This window comes from Topomyia yanbarensis, chromosome 1 (assembly GCF_030247195.1).
Source record: "Topomyia yanbarensis strain Yona2022 chromosome 1, ASM3024719v1, whole genome shotgun sequence".
NCBI classification, from domain to species: domain Eukaryota; kingdom Metazoa; phylum Arthropoda; class Insecta; order Diptera; family Culicidae; genus Topomyia; species Topomyia yanbarensis.
In genome coordinates, this window is record NC_080670.1 from 35,049,608 (window position 1) to 35,054,874 (window position 5,267).

General features: G+C 41.6%; 1 long non-coding RNA gene across 2 annotated transcripts; it reads left to right on the plus strand.

Moving 5' to 3' along the window:
* The first annotated feature begins 280 nt into the window (after positions 1 to 280).
* On the plus strand, positions 281 to 5,037 carry LOC131677360 (uncharacterized). Of its 2 annotated transcripts, none has more exons than XR_009303335.1 (8): positions 281 to 2,056; positions 2,195 to 2,353; positions 2,443 to 2,696; positions 2,758 to 3,182; positions 3,247 to 3,442; positions 3,504 to 3,648; positions 3,705 to 3,978; positions 4,040 to 5,037. It is a non-coding gene; the product is annotated as an uncharacterized LOC131677360 (long non-coding RNA). The 2 variants fall into 2 exon arrangements; XR_009303334.1 differs by having other exon boundaries at positions 281 to 2,047.
* Positions 5,038 to 5,267: the final 230 nt, after the last annotated feature.

The following is a 5,267-nucleotide window of genomic DNA, read 5'->3' on the forward strand; positions in this document are numbered from 1 at the left end:
TTTTGATATGTCCGTCACCTATGAAAACTGTTTCGGTTCCGAGCGTTTACCTTAAGTAGATGATAGGACTATTATGAAATAGAAACGCTTGTAAGGATGTGGCCAGGTGTGTGGAGATGAGGGGGTCTACGTCATTGTAGATCGTAGCCAAGTTTGATATGGCAATGGATATGCTCAATTCTGCAACTCCATCTATGATTTGTGCAGGTGTTCGTGCTATGCTATGCATGCGATCACTAGCTTGGACCGTGATTCGTCTGAGCTAAACGCTTTGATTGCAGCCTGACTATCGGATCAGAAGTTTATAACTTTATCGGACCTCAGTATCTACCTAGCGAGTGAAATTGTTCCAATCTCATTTCACGACAGTAGACACCAGCACCAGCACGTCCCTCCATAGGAGAACCGTCAGTGTAAAAGACCACTTGCGTTTGTTGCTATCTCTCCATATAGCCAGACAACCACTCCTCTCGAGAGGAGATGGTTTAGCTTTGGCTGGACTATCATCGCCTCTCCCCTCTGCCACCACACAAGGCATCCGTATGACAGTATTGGGCATACAATTGTCGTGTAAATCCAATAGATGTATTTAGGTTTGTGACTCCAGGTCTTTCTAAAAGGTCGTCTGCACTGCCCGAAGGTCATGCACACTTTCTGGACTCTGAACTCAATGTGAGCAGACCAATTAAGTTTGGAATCCAATATAACTCCAACGTATATGACTTGATCTGCACACTAGCTCAGAATCAAAGAACTGCAAGGAAAGAACCCCGGTTGTTATTCGCTTCTTCGTGAAAAGAACCAATGAAGTTTTGTTTGGATTTATTGATAATTTAATTTGTCGACACCACTGTTCGACAGCTCTTAATGCTTGTTGCATTATGTCAAAGATTGTTACGATGCAAAGTTTAGTAATTAGTATTTGGTAATCATCAGCAATCTCGTAGGTTGGAAATCCAACCTCATTGAGTTTCTTCAACAAGCCGTCGGCAACCAGGTTCCATAGCACAGGTGACAGAACGCCACCCTGAGGACAGCCGCAAATACTCAATTTCCTTATCTCTGCCTGTCTCAGTAGCGCGAGCTTATCATTTACTAGTAAACAAGGACAACAAAAAGATAAATAAGGCATATGAATTAACGCTAACATGAAAAAACACCGCGAAAGTTAGAGGAATTCAAAGTACGGTCACTGAAGAGGAACTCCGACCGCCACTCACCCCAGTTGGTCTGGGTTCAATCCCAGCCGAGGTCGTTAAGATTTTTCTGAAGTGAAAAAAAATCTGTGGTCACGCCTTCCTTCGGAAGGGAAGTAAAGCCGTTGGTTTCCGGTCCTTTAGTTAATGGATCCATATCTAGTCCAGATAGTGGGAGTCACCTCTCTTGGCGTCGGTGTTCGGGCTTGTAGCGGCAATAGGCCGACGGAAAATAACTAGAACTAGAAGAAGAAGAGGAACTCCGAGGCTAGATAGAGAACCTGCGAACGACCACCTCCGCCTCGATTCTGAAAATGGTCTGTCACACGCGGCACAAACCCTGCAACATAAACGCCCTCAGAGTAGTACTAGCATACTGCCTATCCTGGACAGTTCCAAGGAACAATCGGGTCATCAGCTCCCAAGATACTTTGAAAGCAACATCGATCTCATTTCAGTAAACGGGCTAGAAATCATCAGCCGAACAATACACAGTAATTTAAAATAAAACAACCGATGAGGCCTGCCTACAAAGTGAATGTTGTTTGTGCAGTTCGAAGATGTTTACAGTCACATTGAATTTAGTAAAAAAATTTGCGAAGTGAAATATATCGGTTAGGTTTGAGGTAATTTTATTCACAGTACAAACTAGTATTCAAATTGCAATCATAATTTATTATCAGACATGCACGTCTCTTACGTATGTTTATCCGGTGCGAGGATGTGTCGTCTTGAACACGCGTATCGTATGGTAAAATGTATGTAACCTAAGAATACTACTATTATGATCTGCGTCGGAATCTATCATCGTCGTCAGCTCATGCACAAGTAATTTTGGCAAGATGTACAACGTAAGCAACGTAATGAGTCTTAGACATACTATTTCGAGACACTTTGTTGTGAATATTGTTTTTGAAACTTATTGTTCTCGTTATATAGAAGTTTCCGAACAATCAGGATTCTAATTAAATTATTTATCTTATTGTTTTGCTGGTCAGAATGGCGACGGCTCACTAGAACAAGTGAAACCGCAGTGCGATGAGCTCGAATTGGACAATGAAACCGAAAATTAGAATGAACAGAACAAGGTTATGCCCAAGATCAATATAATACGGTATAGAATCAACTCTATTCTCGCCCCATCAATTGGGCTACAGGTAAATGTCCGAAGTGCAACTAAAAAATAGATAGCCCGAACTGTAAGTATAGTACATTCGATAGTAATAATTAAAAATTTTTTTGTCAGATATTCGACGATGCGATCATTTTACTTGACGCAGGCGTAAGCCATGCACCGATCGGTGATATGAAACGTTTCGATTGTAAATCTTGGTCGTTTAACGTAAAATGGTATGGAATTGATTCGATCCCCTTACCATCTACTATACTAAAAGTATGTGCTTGAACCGCTACGAGTTGAATAAGACCTATTGCCGATTCGAAAGATCACGTTGAATCAGGTGCGATGCTTTGCGCAACAAAACATTACGCCAAGTTCCGGTAGGCAAAAGTCTCCATATATGATTAATTCCGGTCAATAGCTTTCTATTTTCATGTTCAGTAAAATGGATAATGCCAAAAAAAACAAAGTTTATCCCTGCCGTTATTAGCGAGATTAACAGAAAATTTACCAGAAAGCAACATTCATCACAGATCCAGTGTAAATCGGATCGAGTGACTATTAATACGTCGCAGTATGGATCGTATAGATTCGTCAATTAATGCGAATCCGCACCCGCAAGGCAAGTATACATTGATTGGCATCGATATTTATACGATTGGTCTCAGTTTACACACCGGTGCAGCAGTACTCGCTGTATATTATACCACTGGTGAAACTGAATTCGCTTGCGCCACCACTGTCGGTTGTTTCCGAATGCTGAAAATCCTATTATAGGGAGGTATCGGCTCTAAACGGAATCACGAGGAGCACAAATTCGTATCTGTTAGAAATCAACTCTATCCTCGTCTCACCACCTAAGCCAAGTTAAATGTTCGAGTTTTATAGTACGTCATACCATAATAATTAAATTCTTTTTCTCTTTGCTAGGTAATCGACGCATCAGTCATTTTACTAGACGCAAATGTAGATTGCAAATCTGTCGAATCGGTGGATGCCTTTTCTACGCGGTATGTTGGTACGGTCTGGGTGCAACATCATTGGTAGTCAGTGGGGGTTTAGTGGATACGTAAGAAAACCCCCATTTCACAATCAATTTGACTCTCGTGTCACAACTGAAACAAAGGTAAATCGAACTGCATGTATAGTACATCGATATGCAATAATTTAATTATTTTTTTTAATAGTTATTCGACAATCCGGTTATTGGACTTGACACCGAATGTAAGCCATTCACTGGTCGACGACAGGAAGTCTCCATTGCATACTCGACCAAATAACGTAAAACTGTATGTAGTGAACTCGATCCCCGTACCATCAAACAGACCAAAGGTAAATGCCTGAACTGTAACACATGCGACCACAATAAATAAATTCTATTTTGTTAGGTATTTGACGATCCAGTAGTTCGTTACTGTTATCGTTGCAAAGAAGCGTGTACATGCAACGCAGGCAAGAGTCGTATAACATTTCAAACAGCACGATGGTGGACGTTGTTGGTATTATGCAGCGGACCAAGTTCGACTTCCGTATATGTACCAGCAACCATCTTCCAGTGAAACGATAAGCACGGTCGGACGAGATCCATTGCCGGTTCGGAAGGTCACGCTTAATCTAATCCTGTGCTTTCTGCAGCAAAAATTACAGCAAAGGACAGTTCCGGTAGGTAGAAGTCTCCATATAGTATTTATTCCGATTAATAGCTTTCTATTTTCGTTTTCAGTAAAATGGAGAAGAAAAAACAAATCCCTGCAGCAGAATTGACAAAGTTTACCAGAAAGCAACAATTACCACAAAATATTGATGCGTCGCAGTATCAATTGACCAGATTCGCCAATTCATACGAATCCGCTTCCGTATGGCAAATATACAATGACTTACATCGATTTTGAAGATTGGTCTCAATATGCACACCGGAGCAGCAGTATTCGTAGTGTGCCGCTGATGAACCTGAATTCGACTGCGTCACTCGGCTTCTTCCGAATGCTGATAAACCTACAATATGATATTAAACATCAAGACGGAGGTATCATCTCTAAACGAATTCTTCCACTGGATGGAAGGAAAACGCTGCGAAGACGAATGGTCATCGAGACACTAAAAAGGTATCAGTTGGACCGGTTTTCTCCAATGGTCAAATCGTTTGCCAACGGCTTCCAGCTGGCCGAAGGAAAAGTGATCCACGACTTTCAAATATTTTTCGGTCCGACGACTGATCCAGTTGTTGCTGGACTAGAGAGCAACGCGGTCTAGTTGACCCGATTGGTGCAACGACCAGTGACACAATATCCGCAACCCCAGAATATTGCTGCTGAGATCTATTTGGCCTGACAAGGATGAGCGATCAGCATACTACATAATAACGTCTCGTTTGTTCTCGGGAAGTGTATCATTATTTAAAAAAAAAAATAAAAACAGATTGCATTATTTATTTTATTTTTTTGATAAAAAAGAAAACATCTGAAGTATAAGAAAATAAGAAGAAGAGTACCAAAATAGAGAGCACGACGGCGTCCGATTCTCCATAGCTTGACATCGGAGCTACGTAGCTCTTATACCGCCTGACGAATTTGACAACTTCGAAGCCCAACAGTCCGATTTCGATGGTGCAAAATAGCACGATATAGTTCTTATATAAAGCGCGGTATAGCTCTTACGTCGGACCTCATCGGCCTGACCATCAGCCCGATCGTCAGGCTGACTCGGCCCGACAAATTTCACTGGGAAAGTGCTGCCTTTGGAAACGGTTGCCAAATTCTAGTGTTGAAATCATCGTAAAGGGAGTGTTGCCGTTTTGACTGATTTTCACTCTGCGTCTCTTTCACTATTCTCTTTGGTGTAACTCAATTGAAGTCACTCAAAGTTACAGCAAAAACTGTTGGTGCCAGGAACAAAGAAGAGGGCGTCATTTTAGGCAGTGTTGCACATTCCTCTTTACGATACTCTAGTTT